At 33.3% G+C, this 18,084-nt stretch overlaps 1 long non-coding RNA gene across 1 annotated transcript; it reads right to left on the reverse strand.

Annotated features, from left to right (window-relative positions):
• Positions 1-920, reverse strand: LOC121763938. The gene is made up of 2 exons (XR_006042525.1): positions 785-920; positions 1-635 (listed from the first exon to the last, which is right to left on the reverse strand). It is a non-coding gene; the product is annotated as an uncharacterized LOC121763938 (long non-coding RNA).
• Positions 921-18,084: the final 17,164 nt, after the last annotated feature.

The following is an 18,084-nucleotide window of genomic DNA, read 5'->3' on the forward strand; positions in this document are numbered from 1 at the left end:
TATTGAATAATACTTTATTCGTCCAGACTTTTAACTGACACATTTTCATTATGCGGGTATCTCACTCTAATTGAAACAGTACATTTTTATAAAATAGAAACATCTAGTAAAAATTAAAGAGAAAATGACAGTACATGTATTGAAACTTGATTCTCTAGAAAAATTAAAGCGATAATATAGAAGGCACGACTCCACGACCGTAAAAACGGCTATATATCTAATGGGGCCCACATGTAAAATCACAATCTCGAAGCCACGTCATCATCACCGGAATCCCCGACAGTCTCATCGGAGCCGAGCACCGCCAACACGTCAGCAAGCACGACTCTCCGATTGGCGGCGTACACCTACACAAAGCAGCCGACTATACTGCGACAACAAGGCAGCAATCAGTATATCCGAAAATCCAGTTCAACATGATCGAACCACACATGTAGAAGTCGATCGTCACTTCATCAAGGAGAAACTAGATGAGGGAGTTATTGAGCTTCCATTCGGTAAGTCCGAACATCAGTTGGCAGACATCTTGACCAAGGCAGTCAACACCAAATTCTTCAAGGAAGTTCTGGGCAACTTGAACATCGGAGATGCCGTTACTGGGGGAGTGTCAAGAAGGAAAGATTGCAGAGGATAATCTAATCCGGGAAAGTTGCACAATTAGCATATAATGTATATGTAATTGATTCAATTAGGAATAGATTTATACTCTGCCTTATTTACACATACTCCTACCTATAAGAGGATGAAAAGGCTGTATAGAAAATACACAGAAATAAAATGATACCTTCTCTCCCAAATCTTTTCTTCTCGGTTGAAATCCTTTCTTGAGATATATTAAGAATTTTTAAGAATTTATGGTGGGACATATATCAAAAAAAAAAATTTAGTTTTGGAAAATTAGAAAGCAAAATGATATAAATGAAACATGTCGAGTGTGGGTTATGCTCGTCAAGTGGGTCCGCCCTTGCCTGCGCATGAGGAGGTAGTCGTGGCTGAGGGCGAGGATGAAGCCGGTGGCGGAGGCGTGGCCGTTGACGGCGGCGATTGTGGGCATGGGGAGGGAGTCCTCCACCAAGAGGCGGAGCTTCTTGGAGATGATCTTGGGCCGGGCCGGTTCGGATAGGGCCCATGCCTGGTCGTAGCCGTTGGAGAAGAATTTTCCCTGAGCAGTGGTGATGAGGGCGTCGGCTCCGACTTCACTTGCGCGACCGCCGCCGTGATGGAGTCGAGGAGCTCGGGGTTGAGGCGGTGGTCCGTCTCGCCGGTGATTGTGAGGATAAAAACATCGCCGCGTTTCTCCAAACTTCACATTGCACCACCACCTCTAGTTTACGGACTCAAATTGAAGATGTGAGGCTTTAAAATTTGAGGATTTTGTTTTTGTGTCAACAATTTACGAAATAGGTAGATTACCTGCCTATTGAAATTGCAATTAACACCAACTCTAGATTTCTTTGTTTTAGGGTACTCATAAAGCACACTAGTTTCACGTGTCATGTCAATTTTTCAAGTTAAATTCCGAAAACCAATAAAAGTGAACTAATTTAGTTTCACCGACCAAAATAGAAAAAAAATGATTACTTTTAGGTAGAGTATAATATTAATGTGGTTTAACGTCTGAAATAGTTAGATAGTTAGTGATTAAAAATAATAAATTAAAATTATATTTTCTCGATTTCATTTATTATAACATATTTTTCTTTTTGTAACGTATTTCTAAAAATAAAATATCTTTCTCTCAACTTTACTCTCTTTTAATTTAACATATTAAATAATAGTAATGAATAAAAATTTCATATCAAAAAAGAAATATTTTGCGTGAGACCACAAAAATATTTTCCAATTGCAACTTCTTCTGCAATTTACTATGTGAGCAGGTGGTTGGTTGCAACAATTTACTATGCGTCGATTATTCAAAGGTAAAAACGTTGCAAGTATATTCTATTTTCAATAATCCAGAAAATGTCCTCGCCCTATGATATCATTAATAATAGTAGGACATTATAAACATGTTTATCAAAACAATTCAATTCCTTTTTCAAATTTGTTGCCGCACCAAACACGACTTAGTACAATGATACTCGATTGATTTTTTATTTTTTTTAAATTAACACCTATATGAAGGATGAAATTACACATCACCTCATACAATAATGTCTAAGCTCCTTGCTGCTAGGACAAAGACTCTGGATGTATAATGATACTTGATTAAATGCACAACAACTGCCTCAAATAATTAAGGAGTAATTATTATACTTAATACATTTATTATAAAACATCCAAACAATTATAGATAACATATTTAATTACAAAGGAAAATAAGACTGGATTTGGGCTTTAGGTCTAAATCACTACTATTATACTTGGGTCGCAGTTTTAAAGATAATTACATTGTAGGCTGGGCCCTCTCTAATGAACATGGCCATTTTTTTTTTTTTTTGAGTTCCATCCAATTTCTAATAAATTAGTACTAACTGTAACTGTTAATGCAATAGTATTTGTCGCAATAGTGTTAATTAAGTACCTTGTTTTAAGATTTGAAATCATCAGAATCTATAATATGATTTTATTTATCAATTCTCTATTTTGAATTCGAATTAAATAGAATAAATTAACATGCTTATTTGGATTTAATTAAAAATAATATGCGTGGCGTGATAATAAAATTAACACAAGTAAAGATTTTTGATAATATGCTTATAAAATATAGTGGAAACTCAAGCTTAAAATTGAAGTTAATCGATTACCATAAGATTGTCTACAATAGGGAGGCCACATTGGTGGACAAGCCACTTTTATTTGTCCTTAGCCACAAAAAAAGTGTCCACCGTAATAGTGGACACTTTTTATTTGGACACATTTCAATTTTCAATTGTTTGTATATTTCAATTCAATGTGAATAAAAATTATCGAATAGAAAATAAATTATGGAAGGGGTATTTATTAAAAACAAATGAAAATTAATATATATATATATGTAAAAGTTGTCCAGCGCCGCGGCGCCGGATCTGTGCAATAGACCGCTGCGAGCACCGTCGCGACTCTCTACACCGCGCCGCGCCAGGCCAGACTAGTCGGCCTTGTGCTGTCCGCCGCCACCTGCCGCTAGAGGTGCCCACGGTTTCCGATTCCGGTGGGCCGGATCTGTGCAATAGACCGATGCGAGCACCGTCGCGACTCTCTACACCGTGCCGCGCCAGGCCAGACTAGTCGGCCTTGTGCTGTCCGCCGCCACCCGCCGCTAGAGGTGCCCACGGTTTCCGATTCCGGTGGTTAACTGTCGAACCGGAACCGCCGGTTCCAGTTCCGAACCGGAACCGTCATATTTGGAACCGCAGACCGGTTCCGGTTCAAGATTTTACGAATCGAAACCGTCACCGAACCTCCGGTTAACCGGCGGTTTCACGGTTCCGGCGAGGTATCCAAGACATCAGCCGTTGGCAGCTTTTTCAGACGGTTTTTTTACCGGAACCGGCAAAAACCGGCGGTTTTCCAGCGGTTCCGCCGGTTTTACCCCAAAACCGTCGGTTTCGACCGATTTTCAAATTTTTTTAATTCTGGTTTAGAATTCAAATTGATCCATTTTCCTCCATTTTTGAGATCTCCGGCGATCGGATCTACTTGTTTTTCGAATTGAGCGTCGCCTTTGGGTGGTGGCGCCGCCCGCAGCCTCTTGCATTCTCTCTTCTCACTTCCTACACTGGACATAGCTAAGATTGAGCAAATAAAAAAAGGATTGTGAAGGGAATGGTGGTTTGAAAAAGTGAAGAAGGTGAGTGTAGTTCAAAATCGGCTGAATTTAAGTAATGAAACGACTGTATTTATGGTGAGAGAGATGAGAGGGGAATCGGTAATGTACCTTTTTAAAATGACCATTGACAAAAAAAAAAACAATTTAACCTACGGTTATAACCGGAACCGGCGGTTTGGATATGACTATTTGATTTGGATTTATGAGACAAGACAACACTGGTAAAACGTAAAAGCAACCTGACGTATCTATTCTTGGGAACTGGTCGGCTATCGAGATTTTCTGATACTCTCGATAATGGCTAAGGAGATTTTCGCCGTTCACGCTTCCACCGTCGCCGTTGAGCACGCTTTTAGTGTCGGCGGTTGTGTCCTAGACGACAAAAGGAGCAATCTCTCCGCCAAAAACATGGAAGCCACTATGTTACTTGATGATTGGGCAAAGGCGGACATGAGAGCACAAGAGCCGGATTTCGACTTCCGTGTAGAGAGTGATGGTGAAGACTTTTCCACCGATGACGAGGTCGGAAGTGAGGGCACTCAACGATATCAATTATGGGGGGCGGTGAATGGCGAGCACGGCCGACCAAAAAGGTAAGCAAGGTAAGAGAACTACGTGGGCTTTGATTCCTCAATAAAATTGTGGATACGTAGACAACTCAACTTAAATTTGAAAAGTTTAACTTTGAAAGTTTAAGTTGAGCTCAAGCCCTTTTCAATTTTCCCTTTTTCTCCCCCATTTCATGTTTTTTAATTTATGTTCTGACGACACTTGTAAATTATATCACATTGTTGTATACTTGTATATGTATTGTAAATTGTAATGTATCGTTGTCCGTTACAACTCAAATTCAATAAAATTGATATGATTTTCACCTTATTCATCTTATTTCAATTTAAATTATCCATTGTCTTGTTCTAATTTACTGTATAAGTCTAAATTTCAAATTACATAGCAAAAAAAAACCACCAAAACCGAACCGGAACCGTGAGAACCGTCCGAAAACCGGCGGTTTGGAACCAAAACCGTGAAATAGCCTCATGGTTCGGTTCCGGTTCCGCCTTTCTCAAAACCGGAACCGGCGGTTCCGAACCGAAACCACCGGTTTACGAACCGTGGGCACCTCTACCCGCCGCGCCTCATGTGTCCACCACTATAGGGAGGCGCGGCGCCGCCGACTTCGCGGCGGCGGCCGTGTCCTCCCTATTATGGACACTCTAAGTGTTCTACTCCCTCCATCCACCATTTAAAGAGTCATTTTGACTCGGTACGAATTTTAAGAAATTGTTTGATTTTGTGAAGAAAAGTAAAGGGAGAAAGTGAGTGGAATGTGAGACTCATTTAATGTATTAGTTTTATACTCCCTCCGTCCCGGACTACTTGCACTTATTTCCTTTCTGGGCGTCCCAAGTTATTTGCACTCTTTCCATTTTTAGTAAAAATTATCACCTACAGCCGCAATTGTTGACTTTACTATGCACTCATTCCTTAATCTCCGTGCCGAAAAGGAAATGTGCGAGTAGTCCGGGACGGAGGGAGTATTAGATTGTAAGTGTAAAAAAATGGTGGGATGTAGGATCCACCTACTAAAAGTGGAATAAAGTAAATGGTTCTATAAATCGTAGACAAATTAAAATGGCAAAATGATTCTTTAAATGGTGTAGGAGGGAGTAATATTTTCGGTGGTCAAGATACCAATAGATCAATAAGAAGACTCGACAACGACCGAACAACCCATGCTGACAGCTCCAACTTGTTGCATCCTAAATTAAAAACCATGTATCCACTATTGTCAATGGCTAGAGGACTGATATTGATTATCACGGATATTTAAGTTTTCCCCATACAATTTATTCTTTTTATTGATATGATACAAATCTTCGAGTAAAGGAAATGGCAGGCAACAAAGCCATTATTCCATAAGCAATTCATAACAAAAACAATAACGAAATCAAGAAATCAACAAATAGACAAAAATAAACCTTTATCCAAAACATTTTACAAGACAAACAACGGATGAGCATAAGAAAACAGAAGTAAAGGAGCAACGGTTTATAGCGTTATACGCTAAATAACAACCTAAATACACGTGAAAGTAAACAATAACTAAACCATAGACCTAAACTAAGTCAGTAAGCAATTTTCGAGGATAGTCGTCAATGTCATCTTGCCATATTCATTTTGGACTTACATAATTATCTAGCAGGAATGGGGTAGTCATCATCTTGCGATTGCATGTGACATTTCCTTTGTTGATGACAATGATTACACGCAGAGGAATTTCCTCTACTTTACTTAAAATTGATGTATATATAGCATAAAACTAACATAGTGAAATATGTAAAGAAAATTATATGTTGTACACCTCATTGCTATTTCTGTTGAAACAATGAAAAGTGACGAATTCTTTTGTGTTTTTCACGTTTTTAGTCTTCATATATTTGCGATAATAAAACATGGTCTTCGAGTTTATTGGAAATTTCCTAGATATGCATTTGTGACATTGTGACGGTGAACCAATTAAATTAAAATACGCAAACATCTCAGAAAAAAGAAAATATAAAGAGGTAAATAATAAATATACTCATTTTTTAAAAAATATTTAAAAACAGCACGAGTTTTTAATGTAAAATTAGTCACAGAAGAGAGAGATGAAAAGAAAAAAGTAATACTAGTAGAGAATGACTCTCACCCAATGTTTTAAAAACCGGACCGGCAAGCGAACCGGCGTCATTACTAGTTCATTGGTTCAACCGGTTCACTGGTCGAACCATTGGTTGAACCGGAATACTGTTTATATATATTTATTTATTTATTTAGTAGTAAATAATAAAAGTTAATTAAATATTTTATCAATAAATATTATAGTATTATACATTTAATAGTATTATTATAGAAAACAAGTCTTTTACTAGTATATTAGAATATTTAATGACGTTAAGTTTAAATACAATAATAAATTATAATACATAATATTAAAAACTAGTATTAAACTCTATGTATAATTATAAACTCCTATATTATAAAACATTAGTGATTGTAAAAGTATAATTAAAATATAAGAAATATATTATAATTAACAATTTCTTAAAAGAATATACTATAAAATTAAAATGAATTATCTTAAAAGAATATAAAATTAAAAAGAATATATTTTTAGTGAATGATAGAATTTTATTAACTTTTTATCAACAAATATAATTAAATATATAAATTATACTAGTAGTAAGTTATTGTAAATAAAAAATTTAATATTTATGTATAAAAATAAATAAGTTCATAGTATTATTTTCAAAAAGTAATGCGGCAAAATAATATTATACACAAAGATATATGAATAAACATAAATTAAAACATATATTTAGTAAATACTCCTAGTATATAATCAAATAGTAGTAAACTTTTAATATAATTAATCACATATTCTTAATATACATATATACGTATTAAACATGGATTATTAGTTTATATAGATAAAATCTTTCGTGTTTAACATATGAAAATAACTTATGTTCATATTACTACTAAGAAGCCCTTGTGGTGTAGTGGTAGAATTGTTGGTAAGTTCACCGGAAGGTCTTGAGTTCGACCCCTATCAAGGCCAAAATTTTAGAATAAAATTTTGAAAAGCATTTGAACCGGTTTCCGGTTCCCGGCCAGACCGGTTCGACCGACCGGTTTCAGCGGTTCATAGTGGTTGAACATGTCACTGGTTTTATAGTGCTAACCGGACCAGACCACCTACCGGTTCGCGGTTGAACCGGTCGAATCGGCTGGTCCGGTCCAGTTTTTAAAACATTGCTCTCACCTTTTATAGAGAAAAATATTTTCTATAATGAAAAGTTTCTAACTTTATGAGACAAACAAAAAATAAAAATATTTTTCTAAAATGAAAAGTTATAATTTTAAGAGACAGACGGAAATAAGAATAATTTATATTGCCTCCGTCCCTCAAGAATACACACTATTTCCTTTTTAGTCCGTTCCACAAGAATATGCACTTTCTAATTTTGGAAAGTCTTTTCTTTCTAATGAGGTGAGACTCATTCTCCACTAACAATATTTTATTTACGTTTTCTCTCTACATCTCTCTTACTTTACCAATTCTACATTAAAACTCGCGTCGATCTCAAAGTGCATATTCTTTGGGGACGGAGGAAGTAGTATTTTTAAAGACGGATAAATTATATCCTTAACTTATATAAAAAAATAGATTTTAAATTTTAGTCATTTTAATTTTGTGTCTATATAAGATTAGTTGTCAAATTGCACATTTAAAGTTGCAACTTGACTTTAATAGGTTCAGTTTACAACGTGTATGTACTTTTCTACTAATAATAATTAGGCCATGTACCACATTTCCACCCTGATCAAAAGAAAATTATAGTCTTCTTATGTTATTTGAACAAAACTTTAAAATAATTTTATTTATATCTCTCGCATGATTCCATGCATGTGAGGTTTGAATTAGGTTGCCAGTTGCCACAAAGACTCATATCAAATGACTATCCGACTTGGGGTCTATGTAAATAAATTATAATGCCAAAATCAAGTTTTATATTCAATATGTTTACCAATTCTTGCTATTGCTCTCTCGGAATATTGTAGCCGTACCGAGAGATTATTAGGCATTTAAAATCAAACTCTAGAAACAATTTTAGTACTAAAATAATTTGGGTTGTCATTGTTTAAAAGGATTTTATAAGAAAAGAAGGTTATTTAATATCTAAAATAAATAAGATTGGTGTTGGTTAGAAAATCGCCGATTTGATTCCTAGGGAATCGAAAACAGCATACAGCCAGACAAGTAAATTGACGATATGGTAAATGGAATCATTAGCCGTCGATTTTGGGAGGTTTTTGCTCAGGTTTTTGCCCATTTGTCCACGATTTGGGGTTTAAATTAACGATTAAGTATTGATTATAGTTCTAAAATTGAATCCAAGATCAATAGAACTGGTATGTCGATTCAAGTGCCATTAGAGACGATCAAGAGTCCAAAACTAGAACCGTTACTTTGATTCTACGCCTTCACTTATTTGGTAGCAAATTAGTAAGAATAAAAAAAATACTCCCCCGGTCCAACTTAACTATCACACTTAGAGTGTCCACAATGGGGGAGCCGCGGCCGCGGCCCCCCATTGTAGAGAGCCGAGAGCCGGGGCGCAGGGCCGAGAGCCGAGGGCGAGCCGGGGCCCTCCATTGCAGCGGGCGCGTTTCGCGGCTGGGCCGCGTAAATAAATTTATTTTTTTTAATTTCGAATTTTTTTTATAAATATGCACTTCTATTTCCATTTTTTTCACTTGTTTCTACACTTCCAATCCCTTCATTTTACACTTCCAAACCCTACAAAAAATGCAAGGTGGAGATGGTAATTCCCCGGGGTATGGAGACTCGGGATACGGCAACTTCCCCAATCAATTAAGTTGTGATGAAGGGAGTACAATACAGTCTACTTTTTTTAAGAAAGAAATAGCTAAAACGCGTTAACAATAAATATGCCCAATATTAATGCGTCGAAATTGTCCCTACTATCCACTACTGACAAGTGACAATTGAAAAACATAATTGATTTAATTTCATGTTAAATATGTGTAGAGTCAATGTCAAGATAGAATAATGGTGTTAGTGCCACAGACTCACATAGTAGTAGTTAATACTATTAAGATATGTTAATTATTTTAAATTCATTTCTTGGATTCAATAATCTTATTTTTGTAGCAGTTAGTCCAAGAATTTCACATTGGAGTAAGTCTCACAAGAAAATTGAGCAGGCGGCTGAGCGTTGGTCCTCTTTTGTCATTTTGTATAGTAATAATTTCAATAAAATGAAAAATCTATGTTTGTTGACCATTGCTTTTGGTCTTTGACAAAAGTCCTAGAAAATACACAAAAATTTCGTACATGAAAATATATATCAGAGTTTCTATGACATTTTTCTTCATACATGTAAAACAGTAATTAAAAATATATAATTATATCTTGGGTATAGATTAATATCTCAACGTCATTAGATAAAAGTTTATACGAATAGTATTTTAGAATAATAGTACTATAAATTAAATGTTGATTGTATGTTTTATTTGCGAACAATTGTTTTGGGTGGTTTAAATAATATTTCACATTTAACATTTAACAATGTTAGGTAAGAATAGATAAATACTCTTCTGTATATTTTTGTCATTCATAATAGCGTCAACCTTCCTGACCAATGCAATCGGCCGTGAGATTGGCGCTATTGTATCCCTGTAAATAGGTTTACTGAGTTATCTTTATAATATTTATTTAATCACATAAAAATTTGATAAAAAAACATAAAATTGTGATGACATGAAAAATAAGGATGGGTGCATTTATAGACTTTGTTGCATGTATTTAGGCTGAATAATGATTTGTTAATGATAGAGGGAAAATGTAGATAGAAGGATTTATACTCCCTTTGTCTCAAGGTAATTAAGTCATATTTATTTTTTTATTTGTCACAAGGCAGTTGAATCATTTTTTTTATAAAAACTTTATCTTCTTATTTCATTCTATTTTCATCTCTTCTACTTTACTATCCTCCCCACTTTACTTTTTAACAATCAATTTCTTAAATCATTTACCTAAAAAAAATGCTCTAAGAGCATCCGCAGCGGTGGCGAAAGTCGCCACCGCCGTCCGCGCCGTTGGCAAGGCGAAGGACCGCCGCCGCTGCAGCCGCGCCGCTGGCACGGCGCTGCTCGATGTATCGAGCACGTCCGTGCCAGCGGACGCACACGTGTCGCCCTCCCATTCGTCAACGGCATAGCCGTTGAGTTTAAATTTTTTTATTTTTTTTTTTAAAAATCGGTTTTTTAATTAAAAAATCGATAAAAAATAAAAAAAAATTTCACTTCCCCAAAAAAATATATCCGTTTATAACCGTTTTTTACACCTTTTTAATTTTTTTTTCATTTTTTTTACCCCAAAAATACACACTTTCATCTATAAATACCCTCAATTTCACTCCCAAAAATTCACACTTTCACTACACAATTCTCATCATCATTCTCTCATCTCCATTCTCATCTTCAATCTCTCATATCCATTTTCATCTTCATCTCACACCCTACAACACCACTATGTCCGGTCACGACGACAACCCAAGCGGCTCCCACGGTTGGAACCCCGAATGGTTCGGTTCGCAACCGTTTCCTAGTCCGAATGGTTCGGTTCGCAACCATTTTAATTATGTCTTTTTATTTTATTTGTAATTTGTAATTTTTATTGTGGTTTTTTTAATGAATTTTAGTATTATGAAAATGTTTTTGTGTAATTGAATTTTATATTAATTGTGCTCGTCCTTGCGGAAGAGCACAGTTGTGGGTGTTGTGCTATTGCCAGAGAGCAGGTATGAATAGTACCGTCCGGGCCCATAACCGTGCCGCTGGCAAGAGCACGGTTGTAGGTGCTCTAACTACCCTTGTGACCCGAGAGATTAACATATGCTGCAAACAAAGTACCCTTATTTCAAAACAAATGAAGAGAATTTACACGCGCTGGGCACGTGTGAAGAGAGGCGTGAAATGACACCTATAATGTGTGACGTCATTCGCCTGATGTCATGGTGGCCAAGAGCATCAATTCCAGCGGTAGTCCATTTCCAATTTTAAAATAGAAAATTAAAACTCGTTCATCACATTAATTATTACTCCACAATAAAATTTTAAAATTTTGTTGATTTCTAAATTAGTACTAGTAATTATTAAATTTTACTAATGTTTATAAATTAAAATAACTAGTTAAATGCTAAAAAATACATATATTAAATATTGAAATTTACAAAAAAATACTCATTAATTTGATTATAAAAAATTATATAAATTATTTCTTAAATAAACCTTAACTACTAGCTCGTAAAAAATAATTTAACTAGGGAAAAGTAGTTTGTGCTCGGCTCAACTATTGCCTTGATTTTTTTCTCAAATTGTGTCACCATCTTAAGAAATTGATGTGACAACATTTAGTAATAGTGGAAGTTAAGTGATATATTTTCAAAAGTATTTGACGTCTTTTCTACTATGACAAATCGGGTTCAGGCTGCTAGAGCGTATGAGTGTTAATTATTCCACCAATTTTAGCAAAAGTACATAGTACCTACTCTCTCTTTCTCGTAAAAATATATACACTGTCCATTTTTATCTAGTCCATAAAAATATGAGCATTTTCATATATGGAATAATTTTCTAAATTCATTACTCATATACATTAATTTATTTACAACTAATATTATAATTGATTATTATAATTCATTAAACACTTAATATATCTTATTATCCACTTAACGCAACTTTAACTATCTTCTCCTTTTTTTTCACTTTATCAATTACAGTATGTATTAACATTCGTGTCACTTCGATTGAGGATTTATTAAGGGGAGAAAATGAAAAGTCAAGTCCTTCTTTATAGTGTTTACATTTAAAAATACACAAACAAGCATAGTTATGGTCTGTGCATCAATGTATATAACATGTGGTGAGAAGAGAGAGAAAAACAGAAAGGGAAAGAGAGAGAATCATGGAGAGGGAGAAGAAGAGGAAAAGAGAGGCCAAATCGGAGGCTAGGAAGGCCGGCGACGAGATGAAGATCAAATCAAGAGATCCGATTGAGGAGGGGGAGGTTTCCGCCGCTGCTGAGGCTTCTCCTCCACCGACGGAGGAAGAGGTGGAGGAATTCTTCGCCATAGTCAGAAGGATGCGAGTCGCTGTCAAGTATTTTGAGAACGAAGCTTCTAACAATAATAGTGGTAGTAAAATCGGCGCCACCGAGCCGCAGAGCTCCACGTCATCGGCGGCGGCGGCAGACGGCGGTAAGAGTGCGGTGGCGAAACTTGGATTGGATCTCAACGCCGAGCCGGAGGCAGAGAGTAGCTTAATTTAGTTACTAGATTTTTTTCTGATTAATTAACTTTTATCTAAGCTTAATAATTATGGACAGCCTGCCTGATCTTTGGCTTCACAATATTAATGGTTTTTTTATTTACTTTTTTTCGGAAATGTTTTGATTGACATTTTCTGGTGATATGTCAAATATTTTGTCTTCGTTGAAATTTCTATATACTCCTCCCTGAAAATTTGTCGCATTTCATTTTCGGTTAGAGCCTGAAAATTTGTCACATTTTATCGTTTGTTCTCGTTTTAGAAAAATGATAGTAATAAATAGTTAAGTGGAGAGAGGATAAAATAAGAGAGAGAATAATGTAGAGAAAACTCTCATCCACATTATTCTCTTTTAACTTTATCCTTTCTCCACTTTAGCTATTTATTATTAGCATTTTTCTAAAACGAATGCAGAAAATGAAATGTGATAAATTTTCGTGACGATAGATGCAGTATTCAGCAGTGGCAGACTGTCAATAATATTCCCCACGAAAGCAATCATTTAGGATTCTAATGTGTTGAGAGCATGAATATAACCCCGTCCCAGTTCCTGCCCCAAGTCTCCTCCACTCATTATTCATTTACAGTTGCGGCCCAGGCCCAACTGCTCTAACCCTGCAGGCCGTAACCCGGGCCGCAACTAATAAATGACACTATTCACAACTTCAACATATTTTACTCGTAAATGCAATACGTTGAACAATTCAAGTCGGGAAAATACATTGTTCAGTCGAAAAAAGAAAATTACAAATCCTAGAAAAGAAAATTACAAATCCTAGAAAAAAAATTATAAATCCTAGATTTTTTTTATTAAGCCCTAGAAAATAAAAATTACAATTCCTAGAAAAAATAGTGAAATAATTTAGAGGATAGAAATGGAGAAATTGGTGGAAGAATGTTGAATAAATGGGTAAAAATAGACAAAAAAAATAATTAAAAAAAGAAAAACAATTTTTTTGGGGGTTTGCGGCCCGTCCCGTATCACGCTAACCCTAGGCCGGGCCGGACCCCGGGAGCGTCACCGGGCCGCAAATGCGGCCCTGGGACCGGCCTAGGCCGTGACTCTCCTCCATGCAACGCTTGTGACGGGCCGGGACTCGCGATTTGCGGCCCGGCCCCTTGCGTTATTCATGCCCTGAATTCGTCGTTACAAACAATGGCATTAGTTACTGTACTTAATAGATTAATAATTTATTTATTAGAAGTGATAACATAGGAAATCAACAAGTCTTGAATTTAACTAAGTGGAAAACAATGCTTGAATATTTAAAAATTTTCATTGTGTTAATTAGAATTAGATTCGATGTTGTATATTGACGAAAGAACCAACTATGCTATGCATAAAGAAAATATTTTAAAATTTACACGAAATTATTGTGGCTTCCAATCTATTGAAGCATGTTCAAAGATCCAAGCCTAGAATAAATTATTTATCTTACTACTAATTTATCAAAATTATTGATTCGCAAATTGAGCTTTAGCCGGGACCATGCAAAATTATTCTTACATAACATATCGATTCAACGTGTATTTAAAGAGATTATGTTGTATTTATATTAAATTGATTATTATTTTTTTAATTTGTTCCAAAGTATAAATTTATATCATATTATCATTTTAAATTTTCTTAATAATTTAATTTCATATGAAATAAAACTAATTCATCTCATGTGACATGTTGGTTCCCATGCCGTATGCATGGAGTACTATTAAAAAGTTGAATTGAAACCAAAACTTGTGTAGTAAAGTTTAACTTTATTATTTATTTTGAAACAAACTTTAATAACTTATTTAATGCATGCACTATGCAGATTAGTAGTATTACTATTAGGGCATTGACCCTTTCTTTCGAGGATGGATTCTTCAAGCTTGAAGCAAAACGCAAACTTCGAAGCTTCTAACACTTAAAATATGTAGACTTCTATAAACAGCTATGTGTGAAAACTCCGATTGCAAAAGAATAAAATCAACAGATTCTACCTAAACTATATTGGCCTAAAAAGAAATGACATTGGTTAATTGAGCGGCTCTACTTGGCTCTTGTATAATATCTCAATTAGATGTACAATTCATTAATGGGAAAACGATTTGTGTCCCAAGAAGTATTAGTCAAAATCAAATAAAAAACGATTTATTAATCACAATCATAATTAGGGTGGATTTATGGAGTGAGTCACTATACAAAGTTAATAGTCTTTGGTGTCCGTAACCGTAAATGACTTTTCAAAGTACGATATTTGTGAAATGGATAGTGATTTAGAGACATAATATCTCCATGCCATAATATCCCTATATTTCTTTGCTATAATTATAATTTTTACGACTAATTTATCCTTATGTAGATATTTTGGTAGTGTGCAACTAGTTCAGAGGATTTGACGTGAAGAAAATTCCAATTAGATATGGTAAATTTAAATTGTGTCTCCAATATCATCTAGTCACAAATTTATATCATTAAAATATTTATAAGAATGTGAAGTAGTAATAGTTTTATTTTCCATTTTTCTCTCTTTCATTCTATTTCTTCACATTTTTAGTAGTACCTTTCTTAAATGTATATACTCCGTATTCTTCAATTTTACGGAGTACAAGTTTTCAAATTTTAAGAATTTAAAGACATTGAAATTTTAATAACTATAGAAATAAAATTGAAATTATAAACTCAATTATAATCAACATATTATATGCCTAATTTTAATTTAATGTATGTCAGTTAATTAAGCTAAGACTAATAGTATTTCATAGAAAAGAGCAAATATTAGCTGTGCAGTTTTAATATGCTTATTAAATAGATGAGTTAAGAACATGTGATTATTTTTTTTATAGACGTTCGTAGTAACATCTCAAAAACTAAGAATTTACAGAAATTAATATTTGGAAAGAAAGAATGAAATTTAACTTATGAAATTCTTAAACTCGATAAATTCAATTAGTATTAATATACTATCATGTATCAAAATTTAATTATTTGTTGGACATTAATGCAAATTGAACTAAGAAAAATTTATTTATACTCATATCTTTGTTATACCATTAAAAAGGAGTTAAGATTATGTGATTATTTATCTTTGTTAAGGTTCGATAATAACGTCACAAAAATTAAGAATTTAAATAAATTAAAATTTTAGAAAGTAAATAATAAAAATTAAAATTTCTAAACACAATTTGAATTAATAGTATATCGTATATCAAATAGATAAATTTAGCATGTTATATTTAATTGAGCTAAGAATTACTAATATGGAGTATTATAAAGAAAAATAAAAAATTCTACAATTAATTAAATAGTTTAAAATATTAAAAATAGATGAGTTACAAGTAATTATTTTTTAATCAAAATTTGACAATAACGTTCTGAAAATTAAGAATAAATAAATTTAAATTTTTTAAAGTAAATAATTAAAATCAAAATTATAAATTCTCAAAATCAAAACTGTAGACTTAGATAGTATTACTATATCAACGTTTAATTTATTACTTTCAGATATTTAATTGCGAATTGAGCTAAAATATTTTTTAAAATAATTCTATTATTTAAAAAAATTATATATTTAAAATTTATTACTTTCGGTAGATATTCGATTATAACATTACAAGATTTAAAATAAAGAAATTTAAATTTTGAAAGTAAAGAATTAAAATTAAAATTATGAAATATTAAAATTAAAATTATAAACAGAATTCAAATCAAAATTATGAAATTTCTAAAATTAAAATTATAAACTGAATTAGTATTAATTTATCATAATAATACTGGATAGGTTTGTGGTATTAATCTTATTTTTAAAAATATATGGAGTAGGTAATGTTCTCTTTTTCTTTACAAAAAATAAAGTTATTTGTTTATTAACTATACATGCAACAAATTAAATTTGATATATAATGCTACTAATTGAGATTTGAGTTTTTTTTTTTTTTTTTTTCGACGCGATGCGTGACGCCCAGGCAGACGTGCCCTCGGCCAAATGGCTTCGGGCGCAACTTGCGTTCAAAGACTCGATGGTTCACGGGATTCTGCAATTCACACTAATTGAGATTTGAGTTTGTGGTACTGATTTTTATTTCTTTATAATCAGATATTTTAATTTATTTTAAATTTTGGAACATCACAACCGAGCATCGATCAAAACAATTAGTACATATTCTTAACTCATCTATTTAATATTTTTAAATTATATAATTAATATTTTCTCTTTGTTTTTTTAAAAAATATTAGAGTTTTTAGCTCAGTTCATTATATCTTACTGTACTATTTGTTGCATGATATATTGAATTGAGTATAAAATTTCTTGTGGATTAAAATTTAAAAGTGAAAAAATGAATAAGTTTATGGATATTGAAAATTGCAAATAAAGTAATTTTTTATTATATATTACTATTATTTACTATAGATTTTTATATTAAATTATTATTACAAATTTTTAATACTTCATATAATTAATTATTTTTATATTAAATTATTCAAATTAAAATTTATAAAGACTAGTTTTATAAGAAATTCATCATTATTCATTTGCTAATATATTTCGTTATTTATTTGAGTCGCGAAATGTACACCAAATATATAAAATTAATAAAATTACAGTACTTTAAAATTTTATAGATAAGTCTTAAATAAATTAATAAGAAGAGGAAAGATAAAAAAAAGATTCATCATAAATTTTTGGGGTCCTATGATGTCAAATAATTATGTACGCCTAATTTAGAGCTTTCCATAAATAGTTGTATTTAATATCAAATTTAATACAAGGGTAATAAAGTATATATACATAATATAAATTTAACTAATTTTTTTATTGTACAATTACTATTTTAACCTCATAATGGCATTGCTATTATGTCTATAAATCATTTCTCTTGTGAAATATACTGTATTCCTTAGTTTTTGCTTTTTGGTCCCCAATAAATATAAGATCGTTTTTTTTTAAATTACAATTCACTAGCTCTACGCTCATAAAAAGGAGAATGAAGAAATAAAATAATATTTCATCCGTCAAATAGAGCATATTTGTCATTTTTTATTATCAATGAAAAATAAAGCACATTCAAAAAAGGAAAGTTTTCAACAACTTCTCTCTAACTTTTTTCTGTTCTCTCCTACTAATAAGAGCATCTCCAATAATAGGCGAGCGACAGGCTCGCCGATTTTTTGCGCTCGCCGAACTATTGCAGCCGGCGAGCGCCAAATCGGCGAGAATTTCGGCGAGCGCTCGCCGATCCGCTCGCCTCTATTGCAGCCTCCTGATCGGCGAGCGGATTTTTGATTTTTTTTAAAATTTTTGGAACTCTATATATACGCGATTTGCAAGTCATTTTCATTCGCACCACTTGTTTTAACGAGTACTTTCTCTATCTTAATTTCTGTACAAGAGCAACAATAGGAAATGGATCTCAACAACGAGCCAACTTCAGGGACGAGCGGGTCTCAAACT

The sequence above is a fragment of the Salvia splendens genome, chromosome 14 (genome assembly GCF_004379255.2).
Source record: "Salvia splendens isolate huo1 chromosome 14, SspV2, whole genome shotgun sequence".
NCBI classification, from domain to species: domain Eukaryota; kingdom Viridiplantae; phylum Streptophyta; class Magnoliopsida; order Lamiales; family Lamiaceae; genus Salvia; species Salvia splendens.